Source organism: Mus caroli, unplaced genomic scaffold, assembly GCF_978045245.1.
Source record: "Mus caroli unplaced genomic scaffold, Mus_caroli_1 scaffold_22, whole genome shotgun sequence".
NCBI lineage: Eukaryota > Metazoa > Chordata > Mammalia > Rodentia > Muridae > Mus > Mus caroli.
In genome coordinates, this window is record NW_028227277.1 from 32,396 (window position 1) to 52,500 (window position 20,105).

Consider the following 20,105-nt stretch of genomic DNA (forward strand, 5'->3'; position numbering starts at 1 on the left):
CAATGTATTTTTAGGTTTTTTTGTTTGTTTGTTTGTTTGTTTTTTTGTTTTTTTGTTTTTTGTTTTTTTTTTTTTAGGATTTTAGTTCGTTTCCCGTTTTTGAGGTTTTATTTTTGGTTTCAGGGTTTTTTTTTTATTTTTTATTTTTTATTTTAATGTTCTTCTTAGTTTTTTTCTTTTTGTTGCTATTCTTCTGGAATTTTATTTTTATATGAGGGTTTTAATTTTGGTGTTTCAAAGTTTTAGGGTTGCCAGGCAATGGTGGCCCATGCCTTTAACATAGCACTTGTGAAAAAGTGGTAGGGGATTTTTTGAGTTCAAGGCCAACATTGTCTACAGAGAGAGATCCAGGACAGCCAGAGATGCACAGAGAACCACACTCTCCAAAACAAAACAAAACAAAACAAAACTAAACAAAACAAAACAAAGAAGGAAGGAAGGAAGGAAGGAAGGAAGGAAGGAAGGAAGGAAGGAAGGAAGGAAGAAGGAAGGAATAAAATAAAAAAATGTAAATTGTTTTAAGGACATTTTTTACTTCCTTTGCATTTTTTTTTTATTTTTTATTTTATTTTATTTTATTTTATTTTATTTTATTTTATTTTATTTTATTTTTAGAATTTTAGTGTTTTCTGTAATGGTTTGTAGGGTTTTATATATGTTCTGGTTTTTTGTTGTTGTTTTTTTTTGTTTTTTGTTTTTTTGTTTTGTTTTGTTTTGTTTGTTCGTTTATTTTTTTCCTTTTCTCAGACTTCCAGTGTCCTTTTCCTGTTTTTTCTTTTTTTTTTTTTTAAGAATTATAGTGTGCTTTAGAGTTGTGGGGTTTTATTTAGGTTCAGATTTTTTAAAAATTATTATTATTTTAATGTTTTTCATCGTTTTAATTTTTTTAATTTATTTGTGTGTGTGTGTGTATGGGTTCTTGAATATTTATTTAAAAAAATTAGGGTTTTAACTTTGGTATTTTATAGTTTTAGGGTTGCCAGGCAATGGTGTTCCATGCCTTCAAACCTAGCACTAGGGATGATCATACCCAGTCTCCCAAAATTGAAAAAAGAAAAAAGAAAAAAGAAACAAAGAGAGAGAGAGAGAGAGAGAGAGAGAGAGAGAGAGAGAGAGAGAGAGAGAGAGAGAGAGAGAGAGAGGGAGGGAGGGAGGGAGGGAGGGAGGGAGGGAGGGAGATAGAGAGAGAGAGAGGAAGGAAGGAAGGAAGGAAGGAAGGAAGGAAGGAAGGAAGGAAGGAAGGAAGGAAGAATGAATAAAATAAAGAATGTAAAGAGTTTTAGGGACAATTTTGGCTTCCTTGGCAATTTTTTTTCTCTTAATTTTAGCGTTTATTTTTTTTAATGGTTTGTAAAAATTTTTATACGTGTTCTATTTATTTTTTTCAGACTACCAGTGTCTTTTTCGTGCTTTTTCTAGTTTTTTAAAGAATCATAGTGTGGTTTTTAGAGTTTTAGGGTTTTATTTAGGTCCAAGTCTTTATTTTTTTAATTATTATTTTAATATTGTTCTGAGGTTTTTAATTTTTAAATTTATTTGTGTGTGTGTGTTCTTAAATAATCATTTTAAAAATTAGGGTTTTAATTTTGGTGTTTCATAATTTTAGGATTCCCAGGCAACGATGGCCCATGTCTTTAAACCCACCACTTAGGATGAACAGGTAGGTGATTTCTGAGTTTAAGGCCAGCCAGGTCTACAGAGTGAGTTCCAGGACCTCCAGAGACAAAAAGAGAATTACAGTCTAAAAAAACTCAAATACTCAAAAAAAAAAAAAAAAAAAAAAAAAAAAAAGGCCAGGCTAGGTAGTGCTAGCCTTTAATCCCAAAACAAACAAACAAACAACAACAACAACCCAAACAAACAAAAAACGAAACAACAACAACAACAAAAACCCAAACAAACAGAAAAAAAAAAGAAAATAATTTTAATGACATTTTTGATATTGTGTATTTTTTTTAATTTTAGGTTTTTTCTTTTCTTTTTCTTTTTTTTTTCTTTTTCTTTTTCAGGGATTGTAGTGTTTTTTAGTAGCGTGTTTTTAAAATTTGTTTGTTTTTTCCTTTCAAGCTTCTAGTATTTTTTGTTTTTTTGTTTTTTGTTTATCTTTCTTACTCGTTTTGAAAAGATGTTAGTGTATTTAAGAGTTTTGGTGTTTCATTTAGTCTTCGGGATTTTATTTTTTATTATTTTAATGTTTTTCTTATTTATTTATTTTTTTTTGTTTTCTTTTTTTTTTTTTTGTGGTGTGTGTGTTCTTGAAATTTATTTAAAATTTTGGTGTTTTAATTTTGGATTTCATAGTTTTACAGATGCCAGGTAATTGTGGCCCATGAGTTTAATGCAGCACTTGGGAGGAAGAGGTAGGAAATATTTGAGTTGGAGTACAGCCTGTTCTACAGAGTGCCTTCCAGGAGAACCAGAGATACACAGAGATACCCAGTCTCCCAAAACTCAAAAGAAGAGAGAGAGAGAGAGAGAGAGAGAGAGAGAGAGAGAGAGAGAGAGAGAGAGAGAGAGAGAGAGAGAGAGAGAGAGAGAGAGAGAGAGAGAGAAAGGGAGAAAGAAAGGAAGAAGGAAGGAATAAAATAAAGAATGTAAAGAGTTTAAGGGACATGTTTGGCTTTCTTTGCAGTTTTTTGTTTGTTTGTTTGTTTGTTTGTTTGTTTGTTTAGAAATCTAGTCTTTTTTTTTAATTGTTTGTAGGGTTTTATATGTGTGGTTTTTTGTTTGTTTGTTTGATTTTGTTTTTTTCAGACTACCAGTGTCCTCTCTCTCTCTCTCTCTCTCTCTCTCTCTCTCTCTCTCTCTCTTTCTATCAATCTCTCTGTCTGTCTTTCCTTTTCTCTTTGGAGTTTTGAGAGACTGGGTACCTCTGGTTATCTATGGTTTTCGTGGTTTTTTTTCTAGTTTTTTCAAGAATTCTAGTGTGCTTTAGTGTTGTGGGGTTTTATTAAAGTCCAGTTTTTTTTTTAATTATTATTATTTTATTGTTCTTGTTAGGTTTTTAATTTTTTTAATTTATTTGAGTGTGTGTGTGTTCTTGAATATTTTTAAAATTTTAGGGTTTTAATTTTGGTGTTTCATACTTTTAGGGTTACCAGGCAATGGTGGCCCATGCCTTTAAACCCAGCACTTGAAATTTACAGGTAGGTGATTTTTGAGTTCAAGGCCAGCCTGGTCTACAAAGTAAGTTCCAGGGCAGCCAGAGATACAAAGGGAATTACAGTCTTCAAACACAAACACACACACACACACACACACACACACACACACAACAAAAAAAACAAAAAACCAAACAAACAAACAAAAACAGGTGTGGTAGCTCTAGTCTTTAATCCCAAATGAAAGAAGCAAAATCAGAACCAAAAAAAAAAAAAAGAAACCAATTTTAGGGACATTTGTGGCTTTTTCTGTACCACACACACACACACACACACACACAGGGATTGTAGGGTTTTAGTAGCCTGTTTTTAAAGTTTATTTATTATTTTGTATTCAGGCTTCATATATATATATATATATATATATATATATATATACATACATACATATATTTCTTTTTTTTTCTTTTTTTCTTTCTGGTTTTGAAAGGATTTTAGTGTGTTTGAGCATTTTGGGGTTTTATTTAGTCTTCGAGATTTTATTTTTTAGTATTTTAATGTTTTTCTTAGTTTTCTTGTGGTGTGTGTTCTTGAATATTTATTTAAAATTTAGGTGTTTTAATTTTTGGTTTTTCATACTCTTAGAGATGCCAGGTAATTGTCACCCATGACTTTAATACAGCACTTGGGAGGAATAGGTAGGAGATATTTGAGTTGGAGCCAGCCTCTTCTACAGAGTGTCCTCCCGGAAAACCAGAGATAACCAGAGATACCCAGTCTCCCAAAACTCAAAGGAGAAGAGGGGGGAGAGAGATAGAAAAGGAGATGAGAGAGGAGATGAGAGAGAGAGAGAGAGAGAGAGAGAGAGAGAGAGAGAGAGAGGAAGAAGGAGAAGAAGAAGAAAAAGTAGAAGAAGAAGAAGAAGAAGAAGAAGAAGAAGAAGAAGAAGAAGAAGAAGAAGAAGAAGAAGAAGAAGAAGAAGAAGAAGAAGAAAGAAGAAGGAGAAGGAGGAGAAGGAGAAGGAGAAGGAGAAGGAGAAGGAGAAGGAGAAGGAGAAGGAGAAGGAGAAGGAGAAGGAGAAGGAGGAGAAGGAGAAGGAGAAGGAGAAGGAGAGAAGAGAAGAAGAAGAAGAAGAAGAAGAAGAAGAAGAAGAAGAAGAAGAAGAAGAAGAAGAAGAAGAAGAAGAAGAAGAAGAAGAAGAAGAAGAAGAAGAAGAAGAAGAAGAAGAAGAAGGGAAGGAAGGAAGGAAGGAAGGAAGGAAGGAAGGAAGGAAGGAAGGAAGGAAGGAAATAAAGAATGTAAAGAGTTTTAGGGACAATTTTGGTTTTCCTTTGCATTTTGTTTTATTTTTAATTTTAGCTTTTTTTTTTTAATAATTTGTAGGGTTTATAAATGTGTTCTCTTTTTATTTTTTATTTTTTAATTTTTATTTTTTCCAGACTACCAGTGTCCTTTAAGTGTGGTTTTATAGTTTATTAAAGAATCATGGAGTGCTTTGAGCGTTTTGGGGTTTTATTCAGGTCCCATTTTTTTTTTATTATTTTTATTATAATGCTGTTATTAGGTTTTTAATTTTTAATATATATTTGTGTGTGTGTGTCTGTGAATGTTTGTTCTTCAATATTTATTTATAAATTTAGGGTTTTAATTTTGGTGATCAGAGTTTTAGGGTTGCCATGCAATGGTGGCCCATGCCTTTAAACTTATTCTCCCAAATCTCAAAATATAAAAAAGAAACAGAGAGAGAGAGAGAGATGGGGAGGGAGGGAAGGAGGGATGGAATGAAGAATCAAGGAAGGAAGAAGGAAGAAGGAAGAAGGAAGAAGGAAGAAGGAAGAAGGAAGAAGGAAGGAATAAAATAAAAATGTAAAGTGTTGTAGGGATAATTTTCCTTCCTTTGCATTTTTTTTAATAATGTTAGCAGTTTTTTATTTTTTTGTTTTTTTTTAATAGTTTGTAGGGTTTTTATATGTTGTGTTGTTTTTTTTTGTTTGTTTGTTTGTTTGTTTTTTTGTTTTGTTTTTTTTTCAGACTACCAGTGTCCTTTCCATATTTTATTCTAGATTTTTAAAGCATCATAGTGTGCTTTTAGAATTTTGGGGTTTTATTTAAGTTCAGGCTTATCTTTTTTAAATTATTATTATTATTATTTTAATGTTTTTCTTAGGTTTTAATTTTTAAATTATTTTTTCGTGTGTGTGTGTTCTTGAATATTTATTTAAAAATTTAGTGTTTTAATTTTGGTGTTTCATAGTTTTAGGTTTGCCAGGCAATGGTGGCCCATTCCTTTAATCCCAGCATTTGGGATGAACCGGTAGGTGACTTTTGAGTTCAAGGCCAGCGGAGTCTACAGACTGACTTCCAGGAAACCCAGAGAAACAAAGAGAATTACAGTCTTCAAAAACTCAAAAAAAAATAATAAAATAAGCTAGGTGTGGTAGCATTAATCCCAAAAGAAAGATTCAAAAACAGAAACAAAAAAAGAGAACAATTTTGGGGACATTTTTGGCTTCTTCTGTATTCCTCACCCCCCCACACACACACAAACAAATGAGTGATTATAGTGTTTTTAGTAGCATGTTTTAAAGTTTGTTTGTTGGTTGGTTTTCTGGCTTCTAGTATATTTTTTATGTGTTTTTATCCTTTCTTTCTGATTTTGAAAAGATTTTAGTGTGTTTTAGAGTTTGGGTTTTATTTAGTTTTTGGGATTTTATTTTTTAGTATTTTAATGTTTTTCTAAGTTTTTTGTGGTATGTGTGTCCTTGAATATTTATTTAAAATTTTGGTGTTTTATTTTGTTTTTTTCATAGTAAATTTGTTTTAAAATTATGTCATATATAGTCTTCATATTTTAACAAAATCTATTTATATGTTGTATATTAATATTTCCCTTCAAAGATACAGTATTAATTTTTTTACAAAAGTAAAAAAATTAGGTAAATGTGAATGTAGCATTCTTATCCTTTGTTTCCAGTAATTTCTCTTGTCTTTCATGTTGTTTTACACAAAAATATACTTTTCAGTTTCGGTCTTATGTCATTAATCATCCTTCTAATCTAATACTTTGTGAAAAAGTGGTTGCTAAATATTACCGATAATACAAAAGTAAAGAGTAGGTTATTTTTTGTTCTTGTTGTTGTTTTCAGGATATTTAGAGATATTTCTCTAAATTTTATGGTACTTAGTAAATTTCAGTGTCTCCTTAAATAAATTTTATAATACAAATAATAAATCTTATATAACAAAATTATCAGAATTTTGATTTTTTGCTTGTCTTCCCTTTTTTATCAGAAGTTATCTGAAAAATAGAAATTGATTTCAGCATGTACTGAAAATCTCTTTGCTTTCCATTAGGTATATACCACATTTTTGATGGCCTGTATCTTTCTCTTTTAACGTCTTTTTGAAATTCTTCTTAATATTTTAAAGATAGAAATACTCCTCGTAAATGATGTTGGTCTGTTATGAGTCTGCAATTTCAACATGACAGACAGTAGCCATGTATGTTGTGCTTTTGAAATAAAACATTAATTTATTATTGTTTTGAAATAAAACATTATAATTGAGATACACTATAAATTAAATTATAGTAGATTCCAGTTTAAGGAAATGCATAGAGCAATGTATAAAAGTACCGGTAAATGTTTTGATTACAAGCTGTGACAAAATTTTGATAGTATTTAAATATTATATTTAGCATTAAAACACTATTTTTAAACAATTATTTATTAGAAAAATTTAAATGTATAAAATTCACATTGATGGTTCGTTATGTTGCTGCTGAGTATGTTGAAGCCCTTTATACTACCCTTTTCCTAGTAATCAAGCACATACCCTGTTTCTCCTCTTAAACAAACAAACAAGCAAACACAATATCATACTAAATAGCCAAACAAACAAACAAGAAACTGGTGTGTTACTCTGATGAGTGCTATCTTTATTCTCAACTTCGCATGCCTTCTCGCATAGTATTGGCAAAGGCCAACTCACTTCACCCATCCCTCCTGTAAGCCCCAGGCCAAGATATATTTTAGATGGCTGGCAAGCCATCTTTTGTAAAATTTTTTTAATACTTTGCTATATTTCTATGCTCTAGGGATTGTTTCCCTGTATTTAATTTCTGACATAGAATAAATCCCTGTAAATAGAAGGTAGACTGATGGAGAAAAATCACTGAATATTTAGAAATAAAACCAAGTAATGCTGAGGCAGAAGGATTTCAAGTTCAAAGTCACCTTGTTAAAGGGTAGCCTATGTAACTTAATTAATCTCTGTCTCAAAATAAAGGTAAAAAGAGTGCCAGAATAAAGAACAAGGAATAAAGCTGATGATTTCTATTTAGGAAACTATAAACTTGTCATACTGTGTTGTCATAAGGTAAAGGGGAAATTCCCAGATAAACCAACAATAGATTTCACAAAACTACACGTAGTTTTGCAAAAGTGAATGTGGTTGACATCATGAGAATGTGTACATTTTGGACAAGCAACAAACATATACATATAGTTTTTCAGAAAGTATTCAGAAGCAATTTGTTTCTATTCACTGAAATTAACTAGTTGAATCGACTGTATGAGTAAATTTAACCCAAACACACCGACACAGAATTAAAAAGCAGGTGCAGTAACAAAACTCTCTTCCCTCTCTTCAGCAACGCACAAGTAAAGGTAAAAAAAATAACCCAATTAAAAACAGAAGTCACTCAAAAATAAATGTTTTCAATGTTTATTTTCCTTAAAAATTTTCAGCAAGATAGATTCAAGCCTTTGTCTTTTTATTGTAGCTCCAATTTCAAAAGGTGATGGAAAATGTATTAATACTACAAAAGTTGCTGCAAATAGTGGCAATGTCCAATCAATCAGTAGTTGGGCCATTTCATATAAGTTACTGAATTTTTCATTGTTGGACAGCATGGTCCTTCGATAAAGGCTTTGTAGTTAGACTCCAAAACGCTCAATAAATTCGCTGGTAATCATTACCAAGGAGAGTTGACTGGCTTATTTGCACATTGTAATTAGGTGCAAATCTTAAGTCATAAACCCCATAACTGTAGAGGGAGAAATAATCGCCATTAGAGCCGTGGAAAGCTGGCAGTGTATTGCAGACATTCAGGAAATTGCCATATACTTGAGAAAAATTAATTCCTCGAGTGATTCCACCACTTCCAGCTGCCCCAGAAAAGTTTCCATTTGCTCCGAAGTTATGTTGATTTGGTCCAAAATATGATTTGGTCCAAATTGTTTTGTGTTGCTCCCACAGAATACTGATTTGATCCGAAGGCATTTGGGTTTGCCCCAAGAACATATTGGCGTGTCCTGAAACCATTTGGGTTTGTTGCGAATACATAGTAGTTTGTCCAGATATTGTATGGATTTGCCACAAGAGCATAGCAGTTTGTCCTGCAGGAATCTGAATTTGTACACAAACTACACTTGCCTGCCCCAAAAGCATTTGGACTTGTCCCAGAAGCATATTGGCCTATCCCATAAGCATCTGAGTTTGTTCCGAAAGGATACTGTTTTGTCCAGAAAGCATTTTGATTTCCACCAAAATACATTGGTTTATCCCAAAAGTATTTGGGTACGCTGCCAAAGCATACTGGCTTACTCCTAAGGAAATTGGATATGTTCCCTAAGTGTATTGGCTTGTTCTTAAGGTGTTTGGAACTGTCCCAAGAGTATACTGGCTTGCCAAGAAAGTATTTCGGTTTGCCTCACAGAGCACAGTGGCTTAACCATACAGTATTTTAGCTTGACCTCAAAGCATTACTGCTTGCCATGAAAGCAGTTGAATTTGTCACAAAAACATTGGAATTCGCCTGGAAAGCATTGGGGGAAATCTCTGAAACCACGGGCATTTGCCAAAGGTATATCCGAGTTTGCTCTTGAAGTATATGAGTCAGCTCTGTGGGCATCTTGGTTGGCTTAGTGAGCATCGGGGTTAGCCATAGTTTGGAAGCTTGGGCTGCCTCCTCCTCTCCAATTGTTTTCTAACTCCACAGCTGGAACTGATTTTCTTGTCCTATCCTTAGCTATAGTCTTTCTTTTATTCAGCTGTCTAGCTGGATTTTCTTTAGGGTATGCCATTTTAACTTCACAACGACTGGAGCCAATGAAATGGTACCTGGTTTCTAAGACCTTTCTAACGGGGTTTAAATCCCTGTATTTGATAAAGCCGAAAGCTCTTCTTTCCTGCGTGTCTGAACACAGTGGAAGCTCTATAGCCTCTATCTGCCCAAATGTGCCAAAGTAAGCTCTTATTTTTTCTTCAGACATCCGCGGGTTCAGCCCACCCACAAAAATCTTTTTGTTGGGGAATTGAGATTCCAGGGCTTTAGCCCTTTTAAATTCTATTTTCTTGCCATCAACTTTGTGGTCTTTCACTCCAAGCACCTTCTCTACTGTGGCACTGTCTTTGAAAAGCACGAATCCAAATCCCCTAGACAGACCGGTATTTGGGTCTGTTTTTATAATAAAGTCTATTACCTCACCAAACTTAGACAAGTATTCCAGAAGTACCTGCTTGCTCATTTCTTGGGAAAGTCTCCTGATAAACATCTTACTGGCATTCTGTTCATTCTTGGTGGCATCGATTTTGAACCCTTCCTGAAATTGGTTTCTTTCATTATCCTTTTTTCACATCGAGGCTGGCAGTGTTCATGGTATATAGGCTGGATGGAGGTGATTTGACTGTTGGATAAACACTGGCCTAGGCACAAATGGTGGGGGCATAGCTGTCCTCAGGGAGTAGAGGAAAATTATTGCACAACAGTGACGAAATTGTAACAAGCATTATAACTAGAGTCAACGCAGGAGTTGCCTTGTATCCTAAACAGGGGTGGGAGTGGGGAAGCGTGGGGGGGGGCAGGGGGCAGGGATAGTGTCTGATTTTTCCCTCAAAGGTTTTAATGCTTTCCATGTAAAAAGGAGGCCTGCCCATAGACTTTCTATTTGTGCTCTAGGGCCCCCAAAAGGAATAGTAAAATAGTTATAATAATAGAAAAGGAAGCCTTTTCCTTGTTTCTGTCTTTTCATGTTACATCTCTTTGAAATTTGTTAAAACCAAGTTATTTTTCTGGAAATTTCCTTGAATGTTGTAAAATAAATTCATTTCATACTTTAGATGAATTTCATATTAATCTTCACTATTTGTAATAGGCCTTAAAGGGGAAAGTGATACAAAGTTGAAACATCCTAAAGGTAAAACTAAATGTCTATGGGTTTGTATATTTTACAAAAGGACTCTAAAGAAAAAATTTAAAATAAGAGCTTCACTGAGTTTCACTTATAACATGAACCATTTTAATGTAAAATGCATTTCCAGAATTATTTCTCATAGTAATAATTATTTAGGTAATGTGCCATCATCTTCTGTGTTCTGTATCCCATTTAAGCAGTCACTCCTCATTTCTGGGTAACCCACTTAATGTTATAATATGTTGGTTTTCTCTTTTATTTCTCATAATAGTATTTTCCAGATGCTGTAATATACAATAGTAGTTTCTTCTTTATCCATTTTGTGATTATAGTGTATTTTGTTTTCATAATTTACAATATCACTTGCCAGATTGGATTTGTTCCACTATTCCATATATGCAAAACACACACACAAACACACACACACACACACATACATATACACACACACACTTAGATGATTTTTTTTTCTGGCAACCATTTTTGTTTCTTTTTTTTATGAATAGTTAAGTATATATCTCCCATTTTTCGCTTCTATTGAGAAAGCATTTAATATTGGGATTTTTTCCCAATATTTAAAGCCCACAGATCAAATTTTAGATTTTTTCTTTTCTTTTGGCAATTTCTGTCCTTGTCACTACCCTTTAAATATAATGAAGTTGATTGTCTATTACTTCCTCGTTTTAATATTATTCCTTTGAAAAGGAAGATTTTAAGTGTCTCCATAATTTTTCCCACAGTTCATGTATAGAATCAATCTAGAGGAATATTTAATGTTTATGGCATCATTGCTATGTAACAAATCATGGCCAACTATTCCTCTCCAAATGGAAGGCTGAAATATTAAGAATAAATTAAAAACCAAAAAGGAAGCTGCATTCCAAAAATCCCTTCAGATCTTGACATTTGCAGCTAAGCACATAATGTTCTTTTTGCTTGTCTCCCTGATCCAATAGATGGAACTAGTTCAAAGCTGGAAAATGTTGGATGTGAAGATATAAAATATAGCTTCATGGTTTGATAGATGCCCCAGTGGAGGAAAGTTGAGATCAGGGAAGTGAGTGTGGGTGGGTGAGTGGAGGAACACAATCTTTTGAGCAGGGGGAGAGAGGATGGGATACAGAGTTTCTGAGAGGGGGGAAACCAGGAAAGGGGATAACATTTGAAGTGCAGATAAATAAAATATCCAATAAAAATAAGTAAACATAAAAAATGTAGCTTCATAACATGCTGATGAAAGTGATCAATTGCCTATGGATATTATTTGTCAAGAAATAGCTTTCTTTTTTATTTTTATTTTTTTAAAGATTCACTATTCCAAAATGATTTTCCTTTTTGGAATCAAAGTGTTATGACCATCCATAGAAGTTGTCACTGGAAGCCGGGTCAAACTGTATTCTATCACTTTTCTGAATATGGACAAATTTCGGTGTTTCACATACACATATGAAAATTCCGCTTGAGAACTCTCTTAGCTGTCAAGGCCACCATTCCTGTAACAAGCGGCCTTTGTAATTAACAAAAAATATTTTTATAAGTGGGTTAGTAAACGTTCTCTAGGGAAACAGAACTTATCTTTCTGTTTACATACATATACAAGCACACACATGTACACATAGGCACATACATACACACAGCTACACACACAAGTAAACACACACAGAGACACACACACATACGTACATGGATACATGCACACACACAGTGGGGTTGGGGGATGATATGCCAGAGAAGGAATGCACTTGCTACCAAGGCAAGAATAAGAATGCAAAGAACAAAAAGCTTTATTTTTCCATGTCCTTTTGTAAGCTCCAGCAGAGGAGTGCATCCCTGCCTCAAGATCTAGATTAATAGCATGTTTCTTCCTGACTGAATGGTCTGGATTAGAATTGGATTCACCAACTTCAACCCAAGTCCCTCCCAGCCAAGAAATCCCACAGGTTTGTTCTAAATTTCTCAAATGTAGTTCACTCCAGAGGTAGTCAATTTGACAACTAAGAGTAGTCATTACAATAGGTCTTTACTATAGTTATCTAGGCTCTGTGATGTCTGTAGTTAAATGAGTTAAATTGCACATGAAATGTGGGTGTTTTATTCTCTAAGAATTATCTTCTCTTTGAATAAATGTACTATTTCCATACATGGCACAAAGAGAACAATAATGAAAACACTTTCTTTAGGAATGAATAATATTGTCAATAAAATTGAAGTGTAAGGAAAATAAGTTATTTCACAAGGTAAAACTTAATCCTTTAGCACAAGTTTACTATATTGTACTTTTATTATATTTGAGATCCTGCCTAACTCTAAAATTTTCAGCTAGCTTAACATTGGAGTAGTCCCTAAGAGTTTTTCTTGAGAACCTACAATAATTTTCTATACATCAATGTTACCTTACATCTGATACCCATTTCATTCTTGCCATCCTTCCCATTATCTGGTAGCAGCTGGTTTAATTAAAAAAATGGAGTGAATCCCATAGGTATATATATATATATATATATATATATATATATATATATATATATATATATATATATTCAAATATATATATATATTCAAATATATTCAAATATATATATATATTTGAATGTTTAGTCACAACGGATTGTTATTACATTTGAGAAGATTAGGAGTCATAGCTTTGTTCGAGGAAGTGTTTTAGTGAGTGTAGCCTTTGAGGAGTCAAAAGCCCATACCAGTCTCAGAGTCACCTTTTCTGACTATGGATAAGAATGTAGCTCTTAACTAATACTCAACCATCTGCCTGCATTCTCCCATTCTTAATGCACTGATCATGATGAATTAAGCCTCTGAGACTCTAAAGAAGTCCACAGTTAAATGTTTTATCTTATAATAATTGCCTTGGTCAAGGTATCTCTTTCCAGTAATAGAACAGTGACTAACATAAGGAACTTCTTTATGTAATTGTTTTGTTTTCTAATGTGCTCTTATTTTTGTTTTATTTATTTTTTTTTTAAAGGATTTTTAGTTCGTTTCAGGGTTTTGAGGTTTCATTTTAGGCTTCAGGGATTTTTTGTTTGTTTGTTTGTTTTTTTTTAGTATTTTAATGATCTTAAAGTTGTTGATGTTGTTGTTGTTCTAGAATATATATTTATAGTTGGGGGTTTAAATTTTGGTATTTCATACTTTTAAGGTTGCCAGGCAATGGTGGTCCACGCCTTTAAACCCAGCACTTGGGATGAAGAGGTAGGTAATTTTTCAGTTCAAGGCCAGCCTGGTCTACAGAGTGAGTTCCAGGACACTCATAGACCCAGATAAAGAGATACACAGTCTTAAAAACTCCAAAAAAGAAACCAGGTTGGTGTTGGTGGAGCTAGCCTTTAATGCCAAAATAAAGAAAGACACAAAAACAGAAACAAAAAAGAAAACAATTTTAGGAACATTTTTGGCTTCTTGTGTATTTTCTATTTTTAGAATATTAGGGATTTTTTTTTCAGGGATAATAGGTTTTTCAATAGTGTGTTTTTAAAATTTGTTTGTTTGTTTTCAGGCTTCTCATTTTTTTTTTCTGGTTTTGGAAGGATTTTAGTGTATTTGATCATTTTGGGGTTTTATTTATTCTTTGGGATTTTATTTTTTAGTATTATAATATTTTTCTTAGTTTTCAGTGTTGTGTGTGTTCTTGAATATTTATTTAAAACTTAGGTGTTTTAATTTTGTTTTCTTATAGTTTTACAGATGTCAGGTAATGGCGGCCCATGACTTTAAATCAGAACTTGGGAGGAAGAGGTAGGAGATATATGAGTTGGAGACCAGCCTGTTCTACAGTGTGCCTTCCAGGAGAACTAGAGATACACAGAGACACCATGTCTCCCAAAACTCAAAAGAGAAAAAAGTAACAGAGAGAGAGATACAGAGAGAGAGATACAGAGAGAGAGAGAGAGAGAGAGAGAGAGAGAGAGAGAGAGAGAGAGAGAGAGAGAGAGAGAGAGAGAGAGAGAGAGAGGAAGCAAGGAAGAAAGAAAGAAAGGAAGAAACAAACAAACAAACAAACAAAGAAAAAGCAAACAAACAAACAAAAACAAAGAAGGAATGAGGAAGATTTGAACTTTAGGGCAATTTTTAGCTTCTTGTTTTCTTTTAGACTTTTAGTTTTTTTTGTTTTGTTTTTTATGTTTTTGGTTTTTTTAGGTTTGTAGTGTTTTTAGAAGAGATTTTTAGAGTTTTTATTTGTTTGTTTTTGACTTCTAATGTATTTTAAGTGGTTTTTTGTTTTGTTTTGTTTTTTGTAGGGATTGTAGAGTTTTTAGTAGAGTGTCTTAGATGTATTTGTTATTTATTATTTTGTTTTCAGACTTCTGGTGTATATTTTATTTCTTTTTTCTTTCTGGTTTTGAAAAGGATTTTAGTGTGATTGAGCGTTTTTGGTTTTATTTAGTCTTTGGGGTTTTATTACTAGTATTTTAATGCTATTTGGAATTCTTGGGTGTGTGTGTTCTTGAATATTAATTTAAAATTTTGGATTTTTTTTTTATGTGTGGTTTTCATAGTTTCACGATTGCCAAGTCATTGTGGTCCATGTCTTTCACATATACTTGGGCAGAAGAGACAGGAAATATTTGAGTTCGAGGCCAGCCTGTTGTACAGAGTGCTATCCAGGAGAGCCAGACATACATAGAGAAACCAAGTTTCCCAAAACTCAAAAGAAAAAAATAAAAAAAAGAAAGAATGAAAATGAAGGAAGAAAGGAAGGAACGAAGATAGAAAGAAAGAAAGAAAGAAAGAAAGAAAGAAAGAAAGAAAGAAGGAAAGAAAGAAAGAGAGAGAAAAATGTAAGAAAGAAAAAATTAAGAAAAAAGGAAAGAAAGAAAGAAAAGTTTGGACTTTAAGGCCATTTTTGACTTCAAGTTTTCTTTTAGAATTTTAGTTTAGTTTAGTTTTTTTTTTTAATTGTTTGTAGGGTTTTAGGAAGAGAGCTTTAGAAGTGTTGTTTGTTCATTTTTTTGATTCCAAGGTATATTTAGTTTTTTTTAAATGAATTTTAATTTATATCAGAGTTTTTGGCTTTTATTTAGGCTTCAGGGATTTATTTTTATTTTATTTTTTATTTTTTATTTCAATGGTCTTCTTAGGTTTTTGTTTGTTTGTTTGTTTGTTTATGTTCATGAATATTTATCTACATTTGAGGGTTTTAATATTGGTGTTTCATAGTTTTAAGGTTGTCAAGTAAAGATGGCCCATACTTTAACCCAGCACTTTTGAGAAAGAGGTAGGGGATTTATGAGTTTAATGCCAGCCTGTCTACAGAATGAGGTGTAGGACAACTATATATTGAATAGATATGGGGAGAGTGCTCATTCTTGTCCCTGATTTCAGTGGGTTAGCTTCAACTAATTTGATATTGGATGTAGATTTGCAGTAAAAAAGTAAAACACTTTTATTATGTTTAGGTATGGACCTTGAATTACTGATCTGTCCAATACTTTTAACATGAAGGGGAGTTTTATTTTGTCAAATGCTTTTTATGCATCTAAGGAGATGATCATGTGACTTTTTCTTTGACTTTGTTTATATGGTGGATTATGTTAATGGATTTTCATATAGTAAACCAACCTTGCATTCCAGGAAAAACCATAGTTAACCATATCATCTGTGGCATCTTCAGGATTATGTGGAGCAATCTGAATATTGTTTCACAACAATGGGTGGGTGCGTGTCTATTACTTTGACAGCCCTTGAATTTTGTGTTCAACCATCCATGTCTGGACACTAAGGTTGGAAGCACACTTTTGATGATGAATGTCCTTAAAATGCCATATGCTATTCCAGTCTCTCCTTTTTCTCTGTAGCCCTCAAACCTCACTGGAGGATTGTTATATTGATGAGCAGGAGAATGCCCAACGCCTCTTTGTCCACATTGTGTAAATAAGATATCTCTTTAAGCAAAGTGGCAGACCTGTTTGACCAGAAGCTAAATCCAGAGGTCCTGTGGATAAAGACATAAGTATAGAGACCCCACAGAATGCGAATGGACTGTCTGAAGTTCTCTTCACCAGAGGTGGAGTTTGAAGTTCCCAATACCCATAAAGAGTATGTGTGAGAAAAGAATGGACAATGTGGGCATTATTGAAGGCCTCATATCGAGACCCTGAATGCTCCCAAAAGAAGTCAGAGATATATGACTGGGGATTAGATGGTCAAAGGTGAGGTGCATGAGTCTTGCAAAAGGACCTGGGAAAGAAATCAGACTCCAAAAGGCATGGAGAAAATCAAAGACTTCCAGGGTCAAAGTGGGAATATTTGAAGACTTCCTGGGAAAGGGAGTAGAAATTTGAGACCCCTTTATAAAGGTAAACTAACAAGATTCTTTGAGTAGAGTTGAAAGTTTGCATACATTTTCCTTGACATGAGTTCAGTGTCCTAACCTACTTCATTCAGTGGGGCACATTCCAGGTACTACATGATCTGGTTCTAGCTCCTCATCATAGACCATCTGTCCACTGCAGTAAATGTGCTGCTGGGTAAGTCAAGAAGCTGGATCAAAAATCTTGATTTAAAATTTTGATGAGAAACCTATGCTGGTTCTCCTTACCAAGCATATGTTCGGCTGCTAGGTCTAGGTAAGGATGATGGGGGACATCTCATTTTGGTTTCTGCCTTGAGGCTGTGAGCTTCTATTCTGGGCTGTACTTGTTATGCATGTACTTGCTATGCTTGAGCTTTGCTACTTTAAGTCTAGGTGGTGGTCTGGGGGTCTCTTCAGATGAATTGATACATTTCAGGACCTAAAGTTTTGGTGGAGAACATCTGAGGTCCCTGCCTCAGAGGAGAAAAATTTGAGGTCCTCATTGGCTAGAGAGGCATATTTGAAGATTACTTGGAAAAAATGAGATCTGAGCACCATTGATAAATACAGTAGATTTGGAATCACTTTGGTCACAATAGAAGGATCTGGGGCCCAATTAATATTAAATAGAGATAGTAAATTCACTCACACAGGTCATACTTAGAAGGTCTGAAGGACCCTTTGGATATTGGTGGACAGGATTTCTTTATTACAACAGGCAGTTCTGAGATAATTTGGTATATAAGAATAGTCGGGCTACAATTAGGGAGAGGGGATAGTCTAAATGCCAATTCAGTCAAAAGGATACACATAGTGCTTTAGGTAGGTAGAGGTAAACCCAGGTTCCCTGTGTGCAGAAGAGGAATTGTCTCTGCTCCTCTGGGTGCAGGTGATAAATCTCAGATGCTCTAAAGTAGAAGGATGATATAGGAGCTCCCCAGGATTATATAGAATAGCCTCAGCCTCTCTCAGTTGTATACCTGCAGCCCTATTGAGCAGAAGTTGAAGGTTGATTGATATCTTAAGAATTATAGGCATTTTTGGGTTCTTATTCCTTTATTAGCTCCAAACTTGCAATCACAATCTAGGATACAGATCTTCTGAATGTCCAAAATAGTCATAGCAGCAGTCTTAGCAGTTTTCTAATAGGTGACAATTCAGTTGTCTCTGGATCAGTGCTTTCCAAAAATATATGTCCTTCTAGATGTTCTTCTGCATGAAGCACAGACCATTTGTTATAGTAATCTGATGTTCCTTTGCCATGATAATCTTCTATTTGGGACATCATGCCTGAGTTCTCTGAGATTCCTTCAGTCAGAACATTGCCTCCCAGGCCACAGAAGTTAGAAGCTGTTGGTAGGAGTTCCTCTATGAAGGTAGTGAATCTGTGGGATTTCCTTGAACTCTCTCCTTTGTTTGTTTGTTTGTTTCTTTCTTTCTTTCCTTCTTGCTTGCTTGCTTGCTTGCTTCCTTTCTTCCTTTCTTTCTTTCTTTCTTTCTTTCTTTCTTTCTTTCTTTCTTTCTTTCTTTCTTTCTTTCTGTCTCTCTTTTTCTTTCTTTCTTTCTTCTTTCCTGCTTTATTAATATCTTTCTTTTTTTTTCTTTCTTTTTTTTTTTTTTTTTTTTAAATTTTTGGTGAATGGGTTTCTCTGTGTACTTCTGGCTGTCCTGGAATTCACTCTGTAGACCTTGCTGCATTCAACCTCAACAAACTCCAAAACACACACAACATACACACACATACACACACATACACACACACACACACACACACACACACACACACACACAACCCTAAAAAAAAATACTAAAACCCTAAAGAAAACCCCTAAAGTCCCTCCCAAAAAAAACCTTCTAAAACGTTTAAAAAAAAAAAAAAACTAAAACTAAAACCCTAAAAAACAAAAAAATCCTCTAAAAAAACTTTAAAAAATCCCGAAAAACCTTTAAAAAACCTTAAATTGCTTAAAAAATAAGACAAAAACAAAAACCTAAACAAAAACACACAGAAAGCCCAAAAATAGGCATAAAGTAATAATTTGCTCCCTTCCTTCCTTCCTTCCTTCCTTCCTTCCTTCCTTCCTTCCTTCCTTCCTTCCTTCCTTCCTTCCTACCTTCCTTCCTTCCTTTCTTTTTTTTTCCTTTTTTTTTCCTTTGTCGTGACTGTTTTTGTTTGTTTGTTTGTTTGTTTGTTTTTGTGTGTGTGTATATCCCTATCTTTCCTGGTGCTCTCTCTGTAGACCATGCTGTCCTCGAAGTCAAAAAATCCTGCCTCCTAATTGTTGGGATTAAAGGCATGGGCTACCACTGCCTGGAAACCCTAGAACAATTAAAACCAAATATAAATTCCTAAATTTTTAAAAAAATAATCAAGGAGAACAACAACAACCAACCATGACAAATAGTGTAAAATGCTTAAAAAAAAGAAAAAAGAAAAAAGAAAGAAAGAAAGAAAGAAAGAAAAAGAGAGAGAAGAAGAAAGGCTAAATTAAATCCCCAAACCGTACAATATACGAAAATCATTAAAAAAAACAAGAAAAACACTAAAAATACCCTAAAACCCTGAAAAACAAACAAAAAAAAAACTCTTAAAACACTCTTTTAAAAATTGTACAAACCCTAAAAAAACACTTAGAAATCTAAAATGAAAAGAAAAATACACACTAAGCCAAAATGTCCATAATAGTTTCTTTCTTTCTTTCTTTCTTTCTTTCTTTCTTTCTTTCTTTCTTTCTTTCTTTCTTTCTTTCTTTCTTTCTCTCTCTCTCTTTCTTTCTTTCTTTTTTTATTTTTTCCTTCCTTCCTGCCTTCCTTCCTTTCTTTATTTTTATTTTTTATATTTATTTTTTATATTTATATTTATTTTTTAAGTTTTTGGAGACTGGTTTACTCTGTGTATCTCTGGATGTCCTGGAGCTCCCTCTTTGGACCAGGATGCCATGCACTAAGAATTCCACTACTTCTGCCTCCCAGTTGATGAGAATCTAGGCAAGGGCCACCACTTTGAGCCAAAACATAAGTCTTAAAATCCAAAAATAAAACCTTATATTAAAAAAATAATAATACTCAAAAACATTAAAAATAAAAAAATGCAAAAATCAAAACAAAACTAACAAAAAAAGGCAAAAAAAAACCCTAAAAGAAAAATACCTGTAGAGCCTTAAAAACAAAAAACAAAAAACTAAAACACTCTAAAATATTAAAAAAAGAAAAAAGAAAAACAACAAACAAAAAAATACACTAGAATCCTGAAAGACATGAAACAAAACAAAAACAAAAACAAAAAACATCAAAACTCTAAAACAATCTTCCAAATAACCTTAAGAAAAACACTAACATTCTAAAAAAGAAAAAAAAGAAAAAAATACATAACCACAAAAAGACCCTAAAAAATTTTTTTTTTGAGCTTTCTGTTTTTGAGTTTTGGGAGACTGTGTTTAGCTATGTACCTCTGGCTGTCCGGGAGCTCCCTTTGTATACTATGCTGGCCTCGAACTC